This window comes from Pelodiscus sinensis, chromosome 6, assembly GCF_049634645.1.
Source record: "Pelodiscus sinensis isolate JC-2024 chromosome 6, ASM4963464v1, whole genome shotgun sequence".
NCBI classification, from domain to species: domain Eukaryota; kingdom Metazoa; phylum Chordata; order Testudines; family Trionychidae; genus Pelodiscus; species Pelodiscus sinensis.
The window spans coordinates 64,702,876-64,729,801 of NC_134716.1; the positions used below are offsets into that span (position 1 = coordinate 64,702,876).

At 39.4% G+C, this 26,926-nt stretch overlaps 1 long non-coding RNA gene across 1 annotated transcript in view; it reads left to right on the top strand.

The window, feature by feature from the left end:
* LOC142829738 (uncharacterized) overlaps positions 1 to 26,926 on the top strand; it is a 255,153-nt gene that overhangs the window by 55,575 nt on the left and 172,652 nt on the right. Inside the window, exon 2 of the long non-coding RNA XR_012904480.1 lies at positions 3,491 to 3,567. This is a non-coding gene — a long non-coding RNA (uncharacterized LOC142829738). The remainder of the gene's footprint in view (positions 1 to 3,490; positions 3,568 to 26,926) is intronic.

Genomic DNA, 26,926 nt, shown 5'->3' on the forward strand with positions numbered 1-26,926 from the left:
ATTTTGGGGAATGTTTGAGAGTGAGAGAGAGAATTTTAAAAAGCAAGCAGTCTTGTAGCCCTTACACTACTGAGGTAATCAGGACTATGTAAGTCGGGTTCAAGAGCAGACTTGAAGGAAGGACACTGTATATGCCTAATGAGCTAGTAAGGATTTAAAATTTAATCTTTTACTGTTGCAAACAAGAACAGAAGAATTGCCAAAGTGATCTATCTATACCAGTATCCTATCTTTGGTAGTAGCCAGAAAGGCAGAGGCAAGAATCACTATGGTACACAATTAGGGAATGGTCTGCCCATAATGGAAGCTTCTTTCTAATTTCCATCAGTTGTTAGCATCAGATCATTTTGTGACAGAGGGGTAAAATTTTAACAAACATACATTATTACAATTACCATTTTTGAAAAGTAAAGTGAGATTTCTAAAGTATATTATTCTGGATTATTGTATGCATGTTTTAACTTTATTCTTCTTTAAATCTAAAGAGCTCTTTGCACTCATGTGTAAGCCTGCACAGTACAGTGGGGACTCATCATGTCTGAAAACCATTATCTACCATTGATTAATGGATGAGACACCACAAGAGATATAATAAGCAAGTGCTGAATATCTAATGCGTAGTAAGTCTCTGTGGATCAGAAATATTATAATACCACCTTGAACTTAGACTTAGGACTTATCTATTCTTACTGGAGGATAGACGCTCTGATGATCAATCTTACTGGGTTCAATTTAGCAGGTTTAGTAAAGACTAGCTAAATCAAATGCTGAAAGTGCCCCCATTGCAAGAAGTTGATGGGAGATTGTAAGGTACATTGTAGTCCTTAATAAATGCTCAATTTACTGGTCTGAATCGGTCAATTATGTCTCCAAATAGCAAACATCTAATGCTGATGGCTGTTTGGTAGTCCATGCCAAATTATTTAAACAAGGAATCTATTTAAAGGTGAGTTAATGTCTAAGCTAAACAAAAGGCCATGACAAATGAGGAGCAACTGTGGGTTGGATATGAATTCAAAAAATCCCTTTAATTTTCCTTTTGACCAAAACTATTCACTTAATGATGTGATTCACTTTAGATCTGATTCCAAGCATTCTGCAGAATGCTACCTAGACTAATAAAAAGCTTAAAAATCTTACTGGCCTGATACTTCTCTCACCATTTTTACAGCAGTGAAATTGCATTGACTTCAAAGTAATTAGCTCCAGTTTACACAAGTGTGAGAGAAGTATTAGGCCATATATATAACTTTATGGCCATATTTTTACTGTTGAGGTTATTTGAATTAGGAGTTTTATAGGCTTTATGTTGGTTTATTATATGAATACTATACTTTTTGTGGTTTTATAAATGACCTATTTTGGTCTGCTGGTTGAAGCATGTCTCTGCATGTGATGCTAAAACATTTGGGATATTTGCTGGGGTGTGAAAATAGGATGAGCCACTGCAGTTGTATTGCTTGCTCACTTTCACTTAAATCAGTTGTAGTTCTTGTCTGGGACTGGGGATTAATGGGCCAGAGATGGAAGGAGTAGGGCTGGGAGAAAGAGGCATTCTTGATGGCAGCCATCTGGCTATAATAGTAAAATTTGATCTTTCAGTCCATTAAGGTTTGTGAGAACAGGTTGTTTTTAGAATGTTTGCTTTTCTTTAATAATGATCATGACATTAACCCGAAAGAAATAAAATTCCCAGGCAACTGAATGGGTAGGACTTCAGGGGTAACAGTAACAGAAGAGAACACAGAAGAAGGCATCCCCCATGTGAAAAAAGCATTACTGACCAAGTAGGAAGGTACTTAGGTTAAAATATAAGTGTCACTATCCAACAGTTTTCCTTGTGTCTTGTAGAAAGTGAATAAGGCTCCAGACATGTTTCACAGTTAAATGAACTTGGTTCTAAACTTCTGCAAAGCAGAATCTGTATGTAAACCTGATGGAGAGAATGATCAGAACAGGAAATGTGTGCTTATTCTTGTTGTTATATAAATGCCTAGAAGTCTACATTTCAATTGGACCCTAGTCTCCTAGGTATTGTATGAGCATACAGGAAGACATAGTTTGGCAATACATAGCTACAGGTGGGTGCCAGGAAAAAAATGCAGGCAATGAGGGAAAGAAAACTAATGAGACAGTGGTTTTCACTGGCAATGCAGCTCACTAGAACATGACAGTAAAATAAGCTTGAAATGCCAAGTACACATTCTGTTAAGTTATTGTGATTTAATCCACTAGCATGATAGTATATTGTAAATCTTTAAGAATCCTTTAATATTTGTCTGTGTTAATAGAATAGTTTAAAACTTTTCACACACATGCTATGAAAATATGCAAATATAAGTACAAACATTTTTAAACTTCCTTTAGTGTATATTGGTAATGGTAAATGAAGGATGGAGGATTAAGCCCCGTGAAAACATCCCGTTATTCAGTTTTGCATATTACTATAGTACTAGGCAAATGTTAAGCACTAAGCTGCACACATTACAGCAAAGAATTACTGGATTTATTTAAACAATCATCCAATGATACGTTACTATTTTTGTTGTAGCCTGAGAAAATGCAATATTTGTCTATATATCTATAGCTTTTCACTATATTTTAACAGCAATGCAAGGGCCTATAGGAATTTAACCCTGTAAGAAGTTAGCTTTAGCAGCAATGTTCTAAATAAGGGTTAATATAAATAATATATATAAAAAAAACCCCTGTTTATAGATTTTAGATGTTGTGAAAGAGCTTGTGGTGAAATCTTCAGTAGGGTCTGGACACTCAGAACAGCCAGACGGGGTTATTATGTGAGTCAGTGTCTTGTGAGATCTAAAAGGGTCCAAATATAATGACCCAGCCAAACTGATATCCTGATCAAGGAAACAGAAGGCATTGGTACCTGATGGCAAGTCCCCATTTCTCTCATGTCAGGGAACGTGTCCATGGGGAAGTCAGGTGAAATTCTCATGCATATCCAAAAGGATACCCCAATTTAAGCATCCAATCAACTATGTGTACCCACAAACTCTCAGGGGGCGGAAACCTGTTTTTGACCTAAAAGGATTGGCAAAAGATGACGCGAAAAGGACCCAGAAAAATCTATGGCAGTAGTTGCCCAATAGGATTTTACTTCCTTGCAAAGAACTTTCTGTTTTGAGGTTTGTCTACCTCAAACCTGTTTCCTTTACTTATTCTTTCTAAGTTTCTCTGCTACTATATTCTATCATTCTTCACCTTTCAATGAGATCCAAGTCCCATTGGCAGAAGGGGGCTGGTCCCTCAATGCCCAGGTTCTCCAGGAGGGTGTTTGGGAGTGTGTCGTTATACTAGGCAATTATAACTGTATACTCAGGTAAATTACAGCTGCATACTCAGGTTTCATTTATGCTGCCCTCTTGGGTGACTGAATCCATTTGTGCAATCCTCGCCGTGTTTTGTATTGCTTGCAATCTTAATACCAATCATAATAAAAATTGTTTTATTTTGGAACTGTTTTCAGTGTAACCATGATTGCTGTGGCTTCCCAGATGTGCCTCCAAAAATAGAGCCTCATAGCTCTCAAAGTCTGTAACCAAGGTAAGAGGATAAACCTAGAATCTTCTAGTCCCATTAGGCGATCCATACCCATACCAATTACCGTATTCTTAAACCCAGGCAACATTGTTCAAATATGCTATATTAAGCTTGCAAATTTAAGTGTACTTTATAGAACAAGCTAAATTCCTGGACTTTGCAAATACGCTAATAGTATCGTACAGGTTGCACCTCTCTAAACTGCAATTGTCTGGTCTAGCAGCATCTGTGGTCCAGAAGTACAATGGATGTTCCAGGATCAGAGTCTTGGTGCATTGCAGGGGGTGAAGGGGACAGGACCATGGCACTATGTGGGGGGGAAGAGGGTGGGAACCAGGAAGCCTAGTGTGCAGCTCAGCTGGACTGCAAGAGGTGGGGCTGGGAGCTGGTGTGTGACTCAGCTGGGCCATAGGGGGATGGGTTTGGAGCCATTGCAAGACTGAGCTGGGCTGTAGAGGTGGGCAGCAGCTCATCTGGGCTGCAGGGGAGCCAGGAAGCCCAGGGGGTCAACAGAAGGGGGCCCCAGAAATGACCGCTCCTGGACTGGAAAAAATCAATCATTTGGGACCAGTCAGGAACCGAGGGTACCAGACCAGGGAGGTCCAACCTATAGTTTATCATAATGCATCAAGAAATTCTTTAAAAGCAAATGAGTGCTGCGGTAGGTCACTTTAATATAAGATGTTTCCCAAGTAGAGAGGCAGTTCTTAAACTTCATTGCACAGCGATTCCCTTCTGACAACAAAAATTACAACATGACTCCAGAGGCAGAACCAAGATGCCCAGGTGGAGTGTGTGTGTTTGTATGGGTCAAACCTGAGTCCACCCCCTAGATCTGAAGCCCTCAGGCAGTGCCGTAACTAGGTATTATTAATTATACGCTCCCTCTCCTTAGGTTAGCACCCATTGCACTTTTTACTTTTGCAGCTTATTATTTTTACTTACTGGATCTTTGCGCCTCAATTTATGATGCACCCAGGACGAGTGCCTTGCTTGCCCCTTGTTACGGCCCTGCCCTCAGGCTTCAACCTTGGGTCTAGGCCCCAACAAATCAAATGCCAATCCTGATGACTCCTGCATGACCCACTATGAGGTCCTAAACCACAGTTTGAGAACCACTAATGTCGACTAAAACGTTAAAACTGCTCTAAAGTAGTGTTCCTAGGTATAACAATATTAGAGCTCTCTAGTTACCAATTCACTTTGTTAAAAAAAATTCCCAGAATTTGTGCCTTCCAGAGATATTCCCTTTTAAATGATTCCCAGGAAGTACAACTGTCAACTTGGTATTTAGTCAGTTTTGAAAGGCAAGCTGAAGATTTTTCAGGCAGTAATATTTGTTCCAGAGTCTCCAAGACAATGTTTGTGGTTCTACAAATATACTTTTTCTAGTATGTTTCTTCTTTCTCCACTAGCTGAGAGTCATAAGCAGGGGAAATTGTCTAAATATGGTGACAGTGATGTTACATAAAATGCTGTAAATGCACAAAACAACAAAGTGAACAATTTTTTTTTATGTGATCAGTTTCAGTTCCGATATTATCGGGTATTATTTGTAACAATAGTAGGTAATGTTTCTTTAGTCAGTTGTGAGGGTTTTTTTTAACAAATCATTTTATTTTCAAGATGTCTGGTCCTTTTTAATATTAAAGGAAAAAAGATTAACGATATTAACACTTTACCTCTCTGCTTGAACTGGCCTGCTTAGTGGAAAAAAAGTAATATAATGTATGTGTTGCACAGTTACATTGTGAAACTGATTACTTACTGGTACAGCTGTAGGAGTTTTGCTTAAATAAGGGCTGAGCAATCAGATCCAATATTTGCTGCTTTAATGGCCTAATATGTTATATAAGTGCTATTACTGAAGATCACAGTAGTTCAAAATATTGTATTATTGAAGTTCACAGTAGTTCAAAAGGAGTTGCTGTTTTTAGGGACAATAATGGAGTAGGTATTTTCTACAGTTTATTTAGGCCAGCTACTTAATTTCATGCCAGTTTCCCTCTGACTTTCATACAGAGTTCAATTCTCTCTGGTGCAGAGGTCCGTCTTGAATTATATTTCAGTTCTATCATCAATGAGTAGGTGGGGACTTGCACTGGCCCTCTGCATGAGAATGAATTTGACCTAAATTGACTGAATAGTCAGTTACCCCATTGGACCCATTCTGTTTTTGATTGTTTGCTTTTTAGAGGCTCCTTAAGGCCTACATCTGCCAAGTAATCTTGCAAGTGCTGAAGAGCTGAACTGGAGAGGTTCTACGCCTTCTCTTTTCACTACGCTGTACAGATTCTAGGGGGCTTAAGTATTTTAAAGAAGTAGAAAAAATTCCTTTTCTGCTCCCAACAGCCCTGAATGCATAATTAAAACTTCACAAATTACTTTTGCTGTGTTCCCAGTTGTATTTTATTTAGTAGGCCCTTAAGGACTCAATGAACAAAGCATTTTAATGCTATTCTTAGCCTTTAGAAAATACCGACAGCTATCCGTAATGTTCTGGCCCAATTGCCCCTTTTATTTCTGTGAAATCCCTTATTTGAATCCAGCAACATCAGCACCACCCCATTGCCATGTACTGCATTATCATAGTGATGGTGGTGGTGATTTCCTGATGATTCAATAAGCTAGATGCAAATTAAACTATCCCAGAGCTCACTCTACCCTAATGTCTTAATCCATACCTTTTATCCAGCCTAAGCAGTGTATATTATGAATCTCCTGAGATGGAAGGACAGTCTCTGCATGAGTAAGTGACAGGTGACCAGTGCATGTCAGGAAAATCATCTCTGTGAGGTTTAATCCTGCAGCAGAATTGATTAAGTGGCACATGCATCCTTGTCTATGTTACTTACAGAAAATCAGCAGATTGATTATAGGCTTGCAGAAAAGGAAAGAGATTTTCTTGTTCATTCTGAGGAATTGAAAATCTTAATATTTTAATAAAAACAACAAACAGTCCTGTGGGATTTTAAAAACTAACAGATTTAATTGGACATAAGTTTTCATTGGCAAAACATGACTTTGTCAGTTGCATCTGATGAAGTGGGGTTTTACCCCCAAAAGCTTATGTCCAAATAAATGTATTAGTCTTAAAGGTGCCACAGGACTCCATTATTTTTGCGGATACAGACCAGCACAACCACCCATATGATTCTTAATATTTTATTGTTAATCCCAGTACAGTTACTACAGGTTTAGCTAGCTTTTCCCCAAAAAAGCAAGTTGTAGAAAATCACTGATAAATTTTCTACACAAAGTTTTTATTTAAAAATAATTTCATTTTGATGTTGCTGGTTTAAAATAAATGAATTGCCTTACTGTTCTCATCACATCTGTGGTGATAGTAGGGGTACCTGACATGATGTGTATGATTTTAACCTAAACAAAAATATCAGAGATGGTTTGAAAAGTTTCCTTGAAATCTGCAAATGTCTTTTGGAAGCCTGTGGTAAGACAACTGACTTTCTAACCTGTTCTACTTCTGAATCTGGGCATCTGCACTTCAGCTGACATTTCTCATGTATAAGATTCAACCCTGTAAATTAAGGCTGCCAACTCTGACAGAAGCTATTCCAGGAAATTCCCCCACCCCATGTCATTTTAAAAAAAATCCTCTTAAAATCTCCAGATTTTTTTCAGTAGTCATTGGGAGATCAGTGCAGATTCGGAGAGACTTCATGGCAATCCTGAAGAGTTGGCAGCTCTTCTTTCAGTGCCTCCTCTTGATCTTTTCCCATTAATATTTCCATGATTATATAAACCCATTTTTACTGATGCACAAGAAATCTGCCACGAAACACATTACATCTGGGACTTGAAGTCATTAATGTTTTACACATCATGCTAAAAATGGTTCTTGTTGTTGTTCTTGAAATAACAATCATCTTATTTTGGTCTTTTTTTATGCTGACTGCTTGAATGAAAAGGGTGAAAGGCCCTACACTGTTTTATTAATATTATATACCACATAGCTTTGCAGATTGTTTTTTGTTTTACTCACTTGTAGTAATATTCATACAGAATCAATTAAAATACTAATGGTAGTTTTTACCACTTAATTTCTTCTGGTGGGATTCTTTATTATTGTCATTCTTTTGTTTTTTACTGTTTCGTATTTCAATTTATTTAGCCACTATTTCTCATTTTGCAAATTGCTAAACATATACTGTATTTTTGAATCATCAGAATTCTGGGGGCACTGGTCTCTATGCTAATCTTCAGTGGTTACACATACCCACTGCTCTGATTCCTATTACAGGCAGTCCTGGGTTACGTACAAGATAGGAACTATAGGTTTGTTCTTAAGTTGAATTTGTGTGTAAGTTGGAACTGGCTCCAGATTCAGCCGCTGCTGCTGAAACTGACCAGGGGCTGACTACAGGAAGCTGGAGGCAGAATTGCTCTGCCCCCAGCTTCCTGGAATCAGCCACTGATCAGTTTCAACAGTGGCTGAATCTCGAGCGTGGGACAGAACAGCTGGGCTGCCAGGTAGGTCCCTGCAGGACCAACTCGGCAGCACCCCAGCTGCTCTACCCCAGGGTCCACAACAAAAGCCTGGTCTGCTGGGGGGAGGGGTGCACTAGCTGCGCCCCCCCTCCCTCCCAGCAGACCAGGGACACCAGGAGCAAAGCCGCAGCGGCGGCGGGGTCCCGCGCCTCTGAGGCTTTGCTCTGGCAAAGCCTCAGAGGCGTGGCACCCCGCCGCCGCTGCGGCTTTGCTCCTGGTGTCCCTGGTCTGCTGGAGACGGTCCCCAGCAGACTAGGGACACCCGGAGCAAAGCCAGGGAGGCGGGGAGGGGTCCCACGCCTCTGAGGCTTTGCTGTGGCAAAGCCGGGGAGGCGCGGGACCCCGCCGCCGCTGTGGCTTTGCTCCGGGTGTCCCTGGCCTGCTGTAGACGGTCCCCAGCAGACCAGGGGCACCCGGAGCAGCTTTTCTCGCCCCAGAGGTCGAGGTGGTGGGACTGCTGTGCTCTGGGCGGTCCCGCTGCCTGCGAGCTCTGGGGCGAGAGAGCCCCGACGTAAGTCGGATCCGCGTAACTCGGGGACTGCCTGTATACTCATATAACTTAGAATCATAGAAAACTTCTGTAAGAGTTTTCTTGTTGCTAAAAGTACCATTGAGGAAGTCTTAAATTCTGGGTGTATTTTACTACTGAAGCTAAATAATGCCCTAGGGTAATACCTTACAGTACTTGCATTCATTATCTGAGATGAAGTCAAAGTATATGTCTTACTGATAGCACACTTAAAATGGAAGTAATATGATCACTCTAGTAAGCAAATACTCTAGGACACATTTTATGCTCAGATGTGTGGTTCCTTGTTCTATCCCATCTCTTGAAAAATTGCACATTGTTTATTAGAATTTGGATTTTGGGTAAAACAGTCCCTGAAAAATGTAACTGTGTTTCATGGGAGTGGGCAGGCATACACCATTTAAGTCACATCATGCTGTGCAACTTAACTTACTTGGGGGGCACTGTTTCATTTGGTGACTAGGTTGGCTATTTTTATTCATCAGATTTTAATAACACATTGCTATATCCTTTTGCTGCCTGCTGTGTCCATAATCAAGATGTGTGTAAAGTCAAGTCTGCAGAATGAAGCATAGACTAATATGGCAGGTAGAGGACCGGACAGTGTATGTACACATTTTAAGTGATATTGTGCTATCATGGAAGATCCATGGAAAATGTTGATATACAACAGTGGTAAAATAAAAATCAGCTAGTCAACATTTAATTATATCTAATGTAGATGCTCAAACTATTTTTATTTAGTGGTGATACACGATGTTATGTATTCATTGCATAATCTTTTTTTATCTTGTCTCACTGGGTTGTACAATTTTTGTGTGATGTTTTAAGTATTTCCTGTTTCAGACAAAATTTGAATATACTCTGGTCTTTCATCTGGTATTGCTTGACATTGTCATTGTAGAATTAATATATCTTACTTTCTGTCTGGTGTTAAAAGTGCTGCTGCTTGTTTTAATCTTTCATTTCAGTAATGGTGATCTAACAGTTTTAAATCTAAGACCTTCATTTCTTTTTATATTTATGAACAAATGTAATTCTCATGAAAGAGAGGGACTAATAGAACTGGTTTGATTCAGGCATAGTACAAGATAGGCACTAGACACACTTCTGTACTCCCCTTTGCAATGCATTTCAATCCTGCTTTGAAATATCTCAGCTATTCAGTGTGTAGGTTCCTCTTGAACAGAGACTTTCAAACAGGCCGATGTGATCCAAACACTTTGATTTCAAGACAGTTGTAGAGTAGTATATGTGATTGGTAAGAGTGTGACATCAGTACAATTTATTTCCATTCATGTGTATACTATAATCTGAGTGGTTTCAGAAAAATCCATATTTTTGATATGACATTATAACATGATAGCTGGATTGATTTATCATCATAGAAGTAGACTATAGTTTCCATTAGCCTTCGTGGTTCTGCCGGGACAGATTTGTGTAATATTAAAGAGATCACTGTAATACATAGACAATATTATACAGGTATACAAAGTATGTGTAAGGGTAAATAAACACATAGAGTGGCTCTTTGTATGACATGAAAGTGAAGCTAGGTGAGTTGCCATGTCACTGCAATCCCAGCATTTGTAGATATCCCTTATTTACATTCAGTTTCTGCATTTTCTCTGTCTTATGAAAACTATATTTTATATTAAGTACTTTTTATAATGTCTTTTAAGCGCTGATCACATATGAGACTGTGTAATAAGACCTGATCTACTGCGTTTTTACATTAATTCCAGTTAGAAAAGACCTTGAGAGCTTAACACTTTTTAAACAGCTTTTGCAGGAATAGAGAAGTGAACATAAAAGCTCACATTTCCCCAAAATGTATAAAAGTATAAACAAGTATGGACTACTTTCTGAGAAGTGATGAGGACCCACCATTCTTCCTGATCTCAGTGCTCAGAAACTCTGGATGTTTGTTTGCCATTGTCAATGGTTTGTGTATTTGTGTTCTCTTTCTCTCTCCTTCCCCCCCCCCCCCCCACGAGAAATATAAAAATATTTTAACATTCTTAGGAAGAACTTTCCTCTGTGTGGAGAACAGATGATGTAATCTGGTCTTAAGAGGCCAGACCTAAAAGTCATTTGAATTCCCTTTGCAGCTATAGTGGGAAAATCTAGAACATCCACAGACTGCTCTAGATTACACTGGGGGCCAGTTTGACCCTAAGAATTGAGGTGAGGAAGAGAAATGTAAGCTATACATTCAACTGTACATGCCCCCCCCCCCATATGTATGTGGAGCCTTACCAGAGCGAGACAGTAATTATAACATGGTTGTCTAAGTGTAGGGGAAAGGTCCTATTGCTTAGGGCTAGCCCTCTCTTTACTGCCAGGAAAAAGGTCCTCATGAATCATTCCCTGTGTCTTAGTGATCTCTGTCATTTCAGCCCTTTGGGGCCATTGATATATCTAGGATCAGAGAGGTTCAATTGCAAACTTCACCTCGGCATCATCCCCGCCATCCAAATGTGTGCTCCTAGATATAACCAAGGACCTGATGCATATACTCTGACATTTTCAACTTAATACCAAACATAGAAGGAACTATGATGAGTTGGTTTGAATTTCTATTGGAGATTCACTCTCCACTGTGAAGTTGGGCAAATTTCATTTTCTAACAAGTTGTCGCAAGTGCTTAAGGCAACTGCCAACAAAATGGTTCTTTGTAAAATAATATAAATGGATGTATAAGCTTGGTATACTTTCAGAAGGAGTCATTTACTAAATTTTGGGCAATAATTACAAGTGAAGATAATAGTAGTGACTGGTATAAAGTGGTTTGGACAAATTTAAGTGTGAAAGACTGTTTGTTGAACTGCCAAGCAAAATGAAATAAAAAATGTCACCACCCAATTTTTTACTGAAGCCTGAGGTTATTGCACTGTTGTTTAATTAAATGCTTTAGTCTTGATGCCAGAGGTTCTGCTCACATGAAAATGGAATAGAAATGCATCATTATTTCTGTCTATTAAGAAGAAAGCTCTGTGAAGTATTGATTCACACAATTCATAGCAGGAGCTTGTGGGGTCTAAAAACCGCAAGATGAGTGCTCTGGGTCTTGCTCTCTAAATAGTGAGGGTGATGGGGCTATGAGAGGAAGAAGAGGTCACAATTTGTTCCATGTACAGCCTAATATGGAATTGTCAGGATTCAGAAATGCAACAAAGTTGGAGGAATGGATTTGGCAATTGGATGATTCATAAAACAATGTACATTTAAGAACAGGAAAGTCTGAAAGACTCAAAAGTTTGATTTTTGTCCAGCCATCACAGTTTATATGAACTCACTTGGTTTAGAAATGGGGAGAGGAGGGAATCTTACAGGAACATCTCATATTGTAAAGGTATGAAACAAATGAGAAAAGAACTATTTGTGACAAATTTTCTGTTTGCAAATTGTTCAAGCATTTTTTGTTTTTTAGATTTATTCATAATAAAGATTTATTCATAATTTGATCTGCAGAATGATTCTGTTGCCAAATCATGCTTTGGCCAAGGTTTCTTTTCTGGATTCTGGCCCTTTGCCCTGCCTGACCAACACAAATTAGTCTGCAAATGTCTATTTGAAGAGGTGAGATGGGTAAGGTGAGCTATGGGCCAATTGCACCGTTCTTGGCTTCTATGTCAGAACATGCTTGTGTCTGGATGGAGGATGAAGCACAGTGTAATTTTTAGAATCATGCTGTGGGTGAGAATATCCAGTTATCTTTTAATTAATATATTTCAATATTTTCTTTGGAAAATAAATTGTTTCCATGGACATTGTTTCCAATAAGCACAGTCAGAATTTTTCATGGAAACATACACAAAAGGATGTGACTCTCACTGGCTAAGTAGGCTCTATTCCTGTCAGTTGGGTAATCCATCCATAGAGACTGTTCAGCTAATGGTGTTGCTTTTTTAATGTATGTGGTAGAGGGCTGTGTTTTAGAGAGAGAGATTTCTGGTTCAATCTCCTTTAGAAGACCCATTGATGTTATTAATTTTATTGGAAGTTTCAGAGGTAGCCACTGGTAAAGCAACAAAGTAATAATGGCAATGGAGGCCTTGCTGTTAGGTACTAAGTTAGTGGTAAATTGCCTTAAAGGGGAGTAGGATTCTGAAAATTTCTTAACCAAAACAACTCTGTTGAACATTCACCATAAATCCTGCTGAGCACCTACAATCTTCTCAGAAAATGCTTGGAAAAAACATAGCGGTTGCAGAATGTCCTGACAGTCATCAAATTTGAGCTCTGAACAACCAAAAAGAAGAAACAGTATCCCTGACTCAAAGTATACTGTCTGAGAAGATACTAGTAGTCACATTCTCCTGTTTAAACCAGAACATCTGTCACCTTGAGTGCCTGGGCTGCTTACAGCTGTTGTGGTATCCTTTTGTACCTTCATAATGGTCACGTTCTAAAGGCAACATCCTTCTTACCAAAAAAAGGCTGAATTAAATTCCTCTAGGACCCTATTAGTGTCATTTCTTAATTAACGTTAGCTGACGGAAAGTACTTCTCCCCCCTTTTGGGCAGAACATGGCTGCCAACACGGGGAAAATGAGTGAGAATCACATACTTTACAATTTTCAAGTAGCCAAGGTGTGCCCTTCTAAAAGGTGTGCCAGTGCATCATGGATTTTTCTGAAGCTTCTCTATCTCACTTTGTTGGCCTGATGAGCAGAAAAACATTTTGGCTACGTCTAGACTGGCAAGATTTAGCGCAAATACTCTAAACGAAAGAGTTTTTGCATTAGAGTATTTGAGTAAGAGAGCGTCTATACTGGCATGTGCCTTTGTCCATTTTAGCCATCGGGCTTTCTTGCACAAGAAATTGATGTTACCTGTCTACACTGGCCTCTTGCGCAAGAGGACTTATCCCTGAGCAGGAGCAGAGTATTTGCGCAAGAAGCACTGATTTCATACAGTAGAACGTCATTGTTCTTGTGCAAATACTCGCGGCCAGTGTAGACAGGTGGCAAGATTTTGTGCAAAAGCAGTCACTTTTGTACTAAATCTTGCCAATATAGACATAGCCTTTGAGTTTTCCAGGATTTTAGCCTTTACTTATACACAGAGTGATATCTTTGCCAAGTGTCTTATGTATTTGGTATGGAGTTCAAATAATTGAACTTGGATTTCATTTTGCATTCAATTTCCTTTTCTTCTTCTTGGCCCATGGTTGTAAATTTTCTTTACCACACAATGATTCTAACATGCTGTATTTGTCTAGATTTGTGGCCTTGGTTCTTCTTGCTTGAGAAATGTAATGCTCTTCGGGCATGGAAGCACTGCCCCTTGACTCTGGTCCTTATTCTTGGGCGGTGGGCATAATAAGCAGAGGAAGTCAATGTCTACCCAAACTGCCAGCCTGGTTCTGCCACCTTTCTGCCTCCAGTGTCCATCTCAAGTCAATGTGTTTCACGCAGGCTGTCTGCGATTCAGTACGGCTGTGGCTGTGGCTGTGGCTGTGCCGTGCACTGCCTTCTAGGGGATGGGTGGCCTGCTCCTACAGTGGGGGGACACTTGGCTCCCATGAGGCCCTGGTTGGCAGGGGTGGAGTCTTGGGTGGAAGAAGCAGGGATGGAGGCTTTGCTTCCCCCCAGCCCTAGGCTCACCCCCTGTCCATACCTTTGTCCACACACTTCTAAATGAATACCTGTCCACCACATTTCATTGAGGTTCAAAACAAATTCTGAAAATCTCATTAGAATTATTTTGATTTAAAGGATGGTGAATCTTCACATTGAACCAAAAAATGGGGAAAAAAATTGCACCTAGCTCCTAATGAATTAGAGTTGGCAAGCTTATGAGTCAAGAGCTGACTTGCAGCACTTGATGCTAAACTTTAGCCCTTTGTAGTAGTTATAATAAATCAAAGTGACTGTCAGAAGCTAAAGCCATCAAATCTACAGCAAAACAAACAAACAAAAAGCCCCAAACACTGTCACCCTTAAAGTTTTGTGCTCTAAGAAGAATTTCAGCTAGTTGATGGTAAAAATAGACAAAACAAATATTTTAGAGCGCTGTGGCAAAGATCAGGTGCAAAAGCCTGTGAGTGTCCTGCCTTAAGCTGTGAATTATAGCTGCTCAGTCTTGAAGTGACAAATGACATATTTCTTGAGGCCCTTATGGCACAAAGGCTGCATGCTACCCAGCATGTCTCCAAGTGGCGGATAGGAGGGGGCCTCTTTTCAGAGATTTGCTGCAAAATAAGTGCACTTTGTTGTGCGAATATGCAACCGCGGACCAGTAGCGGCAACATTACCAAGGTGTGATGGGACATTGGGTGGTATCCAATACTCTGACTAAAAATCACAAGTGCCTAATGATGATGTTGTGACATGGCAAGTGCAGCCTGCCATCAAATAAGGCTGCCCTACCCCCTCACCCTGTTGGTGGAGGGTTTGGGATACTTTGGATAATCTGATTGACGTATGAACCATGACTGGTCACCAGCATCCAAGGGATAGTGACTCCTTACGTCACCCCAGGGAAGAGAATTCTGGCAGAAAATTCCCCGCTGCCTTGTGGGTAGGTTCGGGAGATCCAAAGGCTATGGGAGTAAATCCAGACATAATCCGGAGTGGAGACCGTAAGGTGGTTAACAGTGAGGTTTCATCCAATCTGCTTTTCCAGCATCTCCTGCAGTCACCTCAGTTCCTAACATACTGGCTCTTGGCAATACAGCGCGCAGGAGGAGACACATACCCACACACAGCTATACATAGCTACTACAGTCGATACAATAAACCACCTTGCCTCCGGCTTGGTAGCTGGAATGTGTGGACAATGTGTTCTGGACTTGAACCTGATCATGATCTTACAAACACAGATTCAATACATAAAACAGCAGTCCTAGACCAACAGTTACGTAAATTGAATGTTGACATTGCTGCTTTCCAGGAGACCAGACTGGCAGATGCTGGATTAGTTAAAAAAAACAAAAACAACACCTACTTCTGGAAGGGTTTGAGTTCAGAGAAACACCGTCTTTACAGAGTTGGCTTTGCTGTTTGAAACAATCTGATATACTTTATCAATATACCCATAGCTGAATCAGAATGCATTATATCCCTAAAGCTCAGCACCAAGTCAGGATATGTTAACATCATAAATACTTATGCACCCACACTAAGGTCATGCACTGAAGACAAGGGCTGCTTCTATGGTAACCTTCAGAAAGTTGTCAATTTCTGTTCATCCAGTGAACAACTGTACATCCGTGGTGATTTTAATGCAAGAGTGGGACGAGATCACCAGTCCTGGCCTGTTTGCCTAGGTCATCACGGCATTGGGAAAATGAATGAAAATGGTCAAAGACTTCTTGAATTCAGCTCTCAGAATCATCTCTCCATCATTAATACTTTTTTCAACTTAAAAGTCTGCCACAAGGTCTCATGGCACCACCCCAGATCCAGTCACTGGCATCAACTCGACCTTGTACTGGTCCGCAGAAAACATCTCAACTTTGTTAAATTTACACACGCGTATTACAGTGCAGTTTGTGACACAGATCACTCATATAAGTATAGTGAAAATTGCTCCAAAGAAACGCTATACGTCAAAGGATTGCAGAAAACCTAAGGTTAACACCCTCAGTACAAGAGATGCACTGAAATGCTCTGTCTTTGCGGAAGAATTCACTCGTAAAATGGAAGAGAAACCAGTCCAGCAGTCTGTTGATGAGGCATAGTCTATGCTGAGTGCTGCATTACATGAATGTGCGATATCTGCCTTTGAAACACAGAAATTTTCCAACAAAGACTGGATTGATGAAAACATTGACATTTTCAGGCCTCTTCTTGAAGAAATAAGCAAGGCTTTTCTGAACAACATAAAGAATCCATCTCAAAGTTCAAGAGATCAGCTCCACCATACAAGATCTGTTCTTCAGAGAGAATCCAGTATTGGGCAAACAAGTATTGGGCCGATGTATGTTCTGGAATTCAAAAAGCATTCAATATGGGCAACCTGAAAACCATTTATGATGGACTGAAGAAAGCACTTGGACCAAACGTTACCAAAGTTGCTCCGTTGAAACATCTAAATGGACAGGTGATCACAGATAAAAACCAACAGATGTCCTGATGGGTGGAACACTACTAAAGTCTTTAGTCCCATGAGTGTACAATACATCCTGAACTTGATAACCTCATTCCAATTCTTCCAGAAATGTTAGAGCTAGATGTAGAGCCTACAGTGGAAGAACTTTCCCAAGTACTTGATGCTCTCTCCAGTGGAAAAGCACCAGGTAACAATGGGATTCCAGCTGAAGTCCTGAAGGCTAACAAGGCTGTCCTCATCCCCTTCCTCTATGACTTACTTATAAAATGTTGAAGCAAAATGCAGGACAATGTAGCACTTTAAAGACTAATAAGATGGTTTATTAGTTTAATCATCTAATAAACCATCTTGTTAGTCTTTAAAGTGCTACATTGTCCTGCATTTTGCTTCAGCTACCCCAGACTAACACGGCTACATCTCTATCACTATTATAAAATGTTGGTGAGCAGGATAGGTCCCTCATGATATGAGGGACGCAAACATCATTACTCTCTATAAAAACAAAGGTGATAAGGGGGACTGTAACAACTACAGAGGCATCTCTTTGCTAAGCATTACAGGTAAAGCATTTGCCCGTGTCATTTTTAATCGCCTGCACAAACTCACAGATTGAGTCTATCCAGAAACACAATGTGGCTTCAGGGCTGGCAAGTCAGCAATGGACATGATTTTTTCTCTTCGACAACTACAAGAAATATTCAGAGAGCAAGGAAAGCTGCTGTTTATAGCATTTGTGGACTTAGCAAAGGCATTCGATACAGTCAGAAGATCAGGACTGTACAAAGTGTTAACTAAGATTGGCTGTCCACCAACTCTACTCAAGGTCATGATATCTTTTCATGAATATATGAAAGCAACAGTGTACTATGATGGATCTACATCTGAACCCTTTGTGGTGAAAAGTGGAGTCAAACAGGGATGTGTCCTTGCTCCTACTCTCTTTGGTATATTCTTCTCAGTCCTATTAAATTGTGCATTTTTAAACTCACATGATGATGTATTTCTCCACACACAAGGTTAGATGGTTCTCTTTACAAGCTAACATGACTCAAGGCTAAAACTAAGGTCAAGAATGTTCTACTTAGAGAACCCCTATTCGCAGATGATGCAGCACTTGTCGCACATAATGAAGACATGCTACAGGCACTGATGGATTCTCTGTCCAGAGTTAGTAAAAAGTTCTCTCTCGACATAAGTATGAAGAAAACTGTTGTTTGCTCAAGGTGTATCGCAACCACTCAAGGTCATTTTGAATGACAGTCCATTAGAGGTGGTTCAACAATTCTATTACCTTAGGTCTACTGTCACCACAAATCTCTACATGGATGAAGAACTGAACATCAGAATTGGGAAGGCAGCCACAACATTTGGCAGACTTACAAAACGAGCATGGAACAATCCCAAACTTACATTGAAAACAAAGATACTGATATACCAAGCGTGCGTATTAAGTGTCTTGCTTTACAGATCTGAGAGCTGGACTACCTACTCATGCCAAGATTAAAAATTGAGTAGTTTCCACCTTCGTTGCCTTTGCAGAATCATGAGTATTAAGTGGCAAGACAAAGTTTCAAATGTAGATGTCCTATCAAGAGCTGGCATACCCAGCGTCATAGTGGTCCTTAACAACAGAAGACTCCGGTGGCTGGCCATGTGAGGAGAATGAGTGATAAATGCCTTCCCAAGAAATCCTCTTTGGTGAACTAACAAGTGGAGCCAGGGCAAGAGGAAGGCCAAAGTTAAGATTCAAGGATATATGTAAAACCTTCTCATAGTGTTTTAACAGCAGTCCAAGCTCTTGGGAATCTATGTAATCAGATCTCAACACCTGGCGACAATTATTACAACAGGGCACATCATTTTTTGATAGGACCTGTGTAAGTCATGCAAAAGAACTCTCCTCAGAAGGAAAAATTCTCAGACTCATGAAAACGGAAGTAGACTGGCATGTAACTATTGTAATCGACTGTGCAAATCCAATATTGGATGCATAAGTCATGAAAAGTTGCAGATCCAGGCACAACTCATAAATTGTCACTGACGCTGCTTACCACCGTCTCTCGAGATGAATGGGCCATATGTATATGGTGCACAGGTCATGTATTTCTCTTTTTGAATGGAAATGTGCAATGGGCAACTCCTTAGCTAGCACTATGCTTGTCTGTTTTTTCCTTTTATGTATAATAATATAAAGTTGCTATTCAAAATGTATCATTCACTGAATGTACAAAGGGAAGACCGACTACATGCTAAAAGTGATAATACAACCTATGTAAAAATTGAATGCAGCTAATTTACCCCCACTCCCCATACAAATTGTGGGGTGAATGGGCTTTTTTGTTTTGTGTTTACAAGGCATATCTTAAAACTTCAAGTCAATGACTCAGTTACATATTAAAAAAAATAACGGGGCTCCAATGGATTTCATTTCTCATGATTCATTTTTCCTGGCCCCGACTATGCCACTGGTACTTTACAATAATCCGTATCAGGAGTCTTATACTAATCTATTTAGTTTATCATGCTCAGTCTGGAGGAAAGAATCTGAGTAATTTGGATGGAAGTCTGAGAGAGTTTAACTGTTAAGATGATATGTGTGTTGCAACACCTAGGAACTATAATCTCTCTGGCTGGTCTTACCTAGCCCCTGATATGCCCAAACCTCCTTTAATGTTCTGCTGACTGTTGGCCTACCCAGGTTGGAGCTTATTTGGCACTGAACTTATTTGACCTGTAGCTTCATTTTACAGCATTCAGAGGAGCTACTCAAATGTAAAAAAATATGCACAGGTCTAAGTGTTGGCAGGTCAGGGCCTCCGATAGGAAAGATTCAGATGTTGTAACTGTTCCTTCAACCTTTGAATTCTTGGTCTTTTGACCCCCTCTGGGATTTTTCACTCTTATAAATTGTAAGTCCATTTGACTGATTTCACTCTTAGCCCTGGTCTACTCTAGGAAATTATTTTGAAATAGCTTCCCTTATTTTGAAATAACAAGCAGAGCATCCAAACTACCAGGACCATTATTTTTAAATAATACTCTGGTTATTAAGAAATAATAACTTGTGCTTTCCACAGGGAATAATGCTTATTTTGAAATACAGGCAGTCCCCGACTTATGAACACCTGGTCATAACTCGATCTGGTTGCTCGCGCTGTTCGAAAAACTTGACGTACATGGTTCTCAACTCAAAAATATTATAATGGAGTTAATGGGAGGTTGGTTGTAAGTACGGATGATCATAAGTTGGTCTGTTCGTAAGTCAGGGAGTGGCTGTAGTTATTTTGAAATAGTAGTAGTATGGACTCTCCACTGCTGCCATTTCAAAATAACTCCTCCCCAGAGTCATTTAAGTAATGCTTCCTGGGGCTCTACATCAAGGTAGCGTATCCACATTAAGGGAACCTGCCTCAGACTAATTTCAAGCCTTCCTGGTGCTGTGGACACACTATTCTGAAATGGTTATTTCAGGAGTTATTATTTCAAAATAAGTTATTAAAATAATGTCCCAGTGTAGAGATGCCCTTTATATCTATACCCAGACATTGCTAGAAATAATTTTATGTGATTGATCAGTTTAGAGTTTCATGTCCTAGAGCAGTACTTTCTTGAGTAATAGTTTACTTATAATTAAATGCTTATCCTATATGAACAAAACAGTTCCCAGAACTTGCCACTGGCAATAAAGTATTTCATTTTTGTGTCTGTGACTTAATCTCAAGCTCAGCTTTTGTTCTTTCACTGGCAGAGCATTCACTTACATGTGAAGTTTAATTCATTTAATTGATGCTCATCACAACTAACTTAATGTTTATATATCTTTTTATCTGAGTACATGTTCTGAATTTACTTGTGTGAAAGTGCTAGCCATAAAAAATGCAGTAGAAGCATCTGTAACAGATGTCACATAATAAAGAAACACAACAGATGATCCCTTAGAAAGTTCTCAGAGAGTTAGTCGCGTTAGTCTGTATCTACAGAAACAACGAGGATTCCCGTGGCACCTTAGGGTATGTCTACACTGCACACTTATTTTGGAATAAGCTATTCTGGAAGAAATACTCCAAAATAGCTTATTTTGAAATAGTACGTCTACAATAAAAGGAAGCCTCAAAATTAGTCCAAGACAGGCTTCCCTAGTGTGGACATGCTACCTCGAATAAAGGACTGATTATTTCAAACTAACTCCTGCTTTCCGCAAGGAATAATATTTAATTTGAAATAGCTACTTAGAAATAGCGGTAGTGCGGACTCTTCGCTGCTGCTGTTTTGAAATAACTACTCCCCAGAGTCATTCAAAGTAATTACTTCCCTGTGGTTCCTGGGGCTCTTAGTCAAGGTAGCACATTCACATTAAGGGAGCCTACCTCAGATTAATTTCAAAGCTTCCCTATAGTGTGGACATGCTATTTTGAAATTATTTTGGGGGAAATTATTTCAAAATAAGTTGTTTGAAGTAATTTCCTAGTATAGACATGTCCTAAAGTACCACAGGACTACTTGTTTTTTAAAGTTACACACTAATACAGCTATCCTTCTGATACTTCAGATGGTGGTTTCCCAGGCCAGAAAGTCATGATTTCAAGTTCCATTTGATGACTTGGTTGCATGCCTAATCTGAACACTGTAATACTAGGTTAAGTGCACTGTTAGAAATGCAAGGTAAAATTTTCATTTCACGTGTTACCTCTTCTCAGAAATAATTTAGGGAAGGGATATTATTTTATTGAGAGTTGGAGTGACCAAGTGCCTAATTCACTTTTGAAAAGTGACCTTTGGATTCTAAATTATGGAGGTGCTGTTATTTGAATGCAACATTAAGCTAAAGTCCCTTCGTTCAGTCTCTGGTGACTATTTAGGTGGTAATTTTCTCTAAGAATAAGCTGGTGCTCTGAAGTCCATTATTGTTTACTGAGGGTCTGATATCTGCTGCTTTGCAGTCTGAGTTTTAATCTTTTTTTTCTTTTTAAAGTTTATTTCTAGTCAACTTTAAAGAGATTGCAAAGAGGAAGGCTACCTTGAGTTACCTCTGTGTAAGGGATCTTGTAATTAGTAATGCTCTCCTCAGACATCCAGGGAGTTCTTGGTTTCTGTCCTGTACTTGATGTCATGGAACTGAGGGAGTCTCTTTAATCCAGAGCTGTACTGTCTGAGCTCTCTCTCAAAAGAACACACGTAGAGGAAACCGTGCTGGACTTAGCTGTCTGTTGCCATGCTGGAGTGCTTTGTGTGTACAATCTCACTCTTCAAAATGTAAAATGAAAATTAAAAATGTAAGTCTCTCTGGGCCAAAATAAATAACAGCTCCTTTTGTTGTCTTCCATGTAAAAAATTAGATAACTGCAACACAAAGACCAGCATATCTTTTGAAATGAGTTTTATGAGCTAGCTGTTAGAAGCAGCACTAATATTGACTGCAACACAAAGGTTGTGAACCCTAGATCTTAGTCTACTTTTTCTGTGCTTGTGAAGTGCTGTGGTATGCCTACTTCATTCTATAATTAATAAATAATGTGCGTTATTATGGAGTTTGTATTCTAGTTGTTCCTCCCTCTTCCTCTCCTTGTACTTCTCCTTATCCCCGTTCTTCTGAAAATGTTAGAATATTGTGGGTAGAAAGAAGAACATTAATTCCTTTGTAATACTCTTATTCTTTTTTCAAATTTAATCTATCTAATTTGGAATGGCTTTGTCTCTTCTGGTCCCCTCCAAGAAAGACTGTAAGTGAAACAACACAGTACAGCCACTCCCTGACTTACGAACACATCGACTTACGACCATCCATACTTACGACCAACCTCCCATTAACCCCATTATAATATTTTCTAGTTGAGAACCATGTATGTCAAGTTTTTCAAACAGCATGGGCAGCACATTTAAGGGTATTTCCGACTTATGACCAAATCAAGTTACGACCAGGTGTTCGGAACGTAACCCATTCATAAGTTGGGGACTGCCTGTACTTCCAGCACTGAAGTAAAACATCTGAATGACAACAAAATGGCTGCCACGTGGTTGGTGATTAAGAATCTAAATGCAGTACTTATTGGCTAAATGCTCTTTTTCATATACTTGGAATTTTTCTATCCTATAACCTTCTATTTCCTACTAACTTTTTTTTGCTGGTGATGGTGGTATACATTCTCAGAAATACCCAGCAGCCAAATATATATTTTTCCACCTTATATTTAGGAATATTCACTTTTGCCAGTTATGGGAGCTGTAGGCCAAGACACTTTTTTTTTTTTTTTAAACCAGGTCTGTAAACTGAAGTTAGTCTGTTGTTCTGATGCATCTATTATACTCCACATATCTGTCAACAGTTCTGTACGGTTAAGTTATGCACATGTACTAATTGTTTTATGTTTCTCTTGCATACCTAAATAATAACACTTTTTTGTATAAATTCAACCAGAATTGTATAAATTCAGTTCTTGTTCATAGCAAAATTCTAAACAGCCCCTTTTCAGAGATTAGCAGTTTCTCTGACTGCATGGACCACTAACTTGAACTCTAACCTCTCAAAACGCGAAGTCTCACTTCTCTCTTATAGGGAATATAATTGAGAACACTATTTAATAGTCTCATAATTTATAGACTTTATGCTATTTTTCTCTGCAAAATAACAATAACAAGAGAAACATTTTATGCAACCACAGCAGAAAAATCAAACACTGTTCTTTCACAAATCACATGTAAATGTTTGACACTACATAGGTCAAGCTTCTCAACAGGTGGGCTCAGAAAAACGAACATGCATTTGATATGGACAAATAATGATTATGGTACAGTACTGGCAAGCTGCAATGAATGGCAAGGTGGGTTAATGATCTAGCATTTCTCTTTTGCCAAACTTAATCCATTCCAATCCACTTAGATGTATGGGTGTTGCAATTGGACAGATAACCACAAGAAAATACCACCACAACAGGCATTTGTTAACACCTCTGAAGGATATTTCAGAAAAGAAGTCCAGACTGACTGACAATGGAAATGGAAATATGCTTTCTTTGAACATTAGAGCTGGGCCTTCCTGCTTACGGATGAGGCTCATTGAGGGAAGACAGCTGGCTATATTGCTTCTGTGCTATACAAGGTATTCCTAGTATAAATCTTCCCCCTTATCTATTGTTTTTGATATCTGTCGCTCATCAATAGGGGAACATGTTTCTATTTACTTGGTCCTGATCCACGTATCTATCATATGCATTAATTGGGACTAACATGGATTGGAACATGTTCCCCTATTGTATGGTACAGTATTGGTCTTGCATCTGCCATGTTCAGGGCTTATTACTTACAGAGGACATTTTCTATGCTGATTAAGGAGCTAGCTGGTGAAGAAAAGCCCAGTGTAAAGGAGTTCTGGAAGTCCTACAATGTCTTGAACAGCGTGGAAAACATTGACGCATCATGGGAAGATGTTACTTCACTATGTATGAATGGCATTTGGTGACATGGCCAGATACTGTCCAAAAATTTGTGGGATTTGATGCCATTCCTGGTCTCAAAGAAATTGAAAGTTGGTGACGGATGTCTGCTTTGAGGAGGTGGAGGAAGATGATGTACAAGCATTGTTGAAGTCTCACTCTGAGCAACTGACAAATGAAGAACTGATTCAGCTGGACCAACAATGGATATCTGAAGAAGCAAGGATGATAATAATATAGGGCAGGAAGACAGGCGTCTGACAAAGCATCTCTCCTCTTTCTTTAGATTGCTGGATGAGATGATGGAATTCACACAGAGCAATTATCCTTTTCCACGAATAGTGTGCCAAAGTCTCCAGAGCTCTCAGAGATGCAGTGGCTTGCTACGGGGAGATCTATTGTTCAAAGATTCATACAGAAGAGCAGAGGTTGATAAAATCCTTTAAGACTGCAACTGGAAAGCCAGCCCAAGAAAACCCATCCATCACCTCTTCCTAAGTTTAGCATAATTGCCACTGTTTTTTACTGTATTTACTGTATTAAAATATTCTGTTTGAACAGGGTTAGTGGAATTCTACATTATTTTATTAAATGTTTGATGTGTAAAATGTGTGCTATGTAACCTGTAATTGTAAAAAGGTACAGTGCTCAGGTGAAAAGATATTATCATAGAAGAGTGTGGTGAATGCATCTCCCCCATCTCATTATTTCTTGTGAGGAAAAATTCCCCGGTATAAAGCCTTGTAGTATCCATAACTCTTATAAAAAATGCAGCCCTAATGTATAAGTGCCTGTCTTTCCACAGTCCATCCTGTTAAAGATTTTTTTCCCTTCATCCTGCTAAACTCTGTCTACTTCATCCCCTTCCCCCCCCCCCCCCACATTTGCAACTTCCCATTTCTTAGCAAAACATTTGATTTCTCTTTTCTCTGACACCTTTTTCAGAACAAAATAGTATGGCTGACCATTTTCAGTCCAGGATTTGCTCTTACAATAGCATAAAAATTGATCCCGTTCATGCCGGTAAAGATCTCTTTTCAATTGATGATGGCTCCTTCCCCCTCATTCTTTTTTTCCCCTAGACAGGCTCTATGCTGTTAGGGTCTCATTCTGCATCCCTTTTGTAGAGGATTGGTAGTTTGTTACTGGGGTCTGATTTTGAAAATGTTAGGCATGCCAATGGTATGTGTAATGTCCGTCAGTCTCTCTCTATGGTATCTGAACACATTTTACTATTTTTTTCATGTAGGGAGCTATAAAAAGACTGTATAGACCATACCTTTTCTGAATTTGGATAGTTAAGTAACATTTGGAAGAGGAATAAGAGTCTCCCAGAGGCTGTTATCACAGTACCCTATGATCTTATCATATAAAGGTTTCTTTCTCTCCTATCCCCAATATTTTAACTTTCATTAATATGTTCTATAAAGAAATAGGTGCAAATTCTTGATTTATATAAGTGGTTGTATTAATTGCGTGCCTGACTCTTTTTTTTTAAAGCAGGCCCTGAATGTATAAAGATAATTTGCTGTTTAAAAGCACTCCATTTTTATTTTCAAGATTTTTTTTATATAATAACTGTCGATAGTGTCATTTTAAATACTTCCTTTCTGTAGCTGGTGTACACTAATGGGTATGCTGCAGAATTTTAGCTTTTTCTTTAATAGATATTGCTGATTTCCTGCTGTGGATACATATTGAACATAAGAAATTAGCTGCAGAGAGAATTAGAGGGTGTAAGTGTGATTGTCTGAGTCATGTAAATGCCAAAAGCTTTTTGTGACATCTTTCAAATGGAAATATGTTATTTGCACACCGGCTCTTGATGGAATATGACACACTGAAGACATGCTGTGAGTTTTAAGATTGGGTTCTAGGCCATTAAAAGCTGAGGAGATGGGGACCTCAGGCCTCTTGGAGGAAGGCAATGAACCACTTTCCGTACGGACAGCCTGTGCTGACGAGCCAAAGAATCTTCACTCAGATCGATGAAAACTAATGAGAATTAAAGACTCGCTTGAACCTGCTATCCAAAATGAAGGTTTAAAGATTATAATTCAAGCGTGATGTAACATTTGTCGATTTTCCAGATGGTCTTACGACATAATTATATTAGTCTCTAAAATATTAATAACGTCCAGTACATGCAGTGTCTGAATGCATGACTTTCAACTGAAAATATTCCAATCTTGTTTAAAGAGGTACTGTAAATAGAAACTTCTGTCTTTGGTGCATATTTGGAATCCCTGTGCATGAATAATCTTCCCTACATTTTACCTTTTTTCCCCAAAATGTGTGGGTTTTGGCAAGTAAACAGCCTGAGAGGATCTATGTGGAGCATGGTTTGAGCCTGGGCTGCTGCCGTTTCCCCTCTCCCCCCGCTAAATATGAGGGGTTGCTCTTAGGGAAGTCATAGATGTGAGGGATGAGGAGAGTTAGGAGACAGTCTGGCCTAAAGCACTTACCCTCTGTAAATGTCTGGAGAAATAATTAAGTTGGGGCACCCAAAAGTCAGAGTAAACTGTGAAACTCTAATATTTTGGGGGAGGGCCTTGTTCAGGAACCCCCAAAATACTTTTGGAGGCCTACTTTTCCTCTCCAAATAGATATATTTGAGTTTGTGTAGCAGAAGAGGTAGAACTGTGCCATAGCAAATGTAATAGATATGTGGGTCCTTTTTCAGAAAACATTTCAGCATTGGCCAAGGGAAAGTGGACCTTCTTACTTCCATCTTAGCAGGAGACCAGATGTTAAAAAGTAGTATAGTAGCAGGCAGCTGTACCTGCTGTCGTCATCCACAAGAACGCAACACAAGAAGTCAAAGGAGCCATGG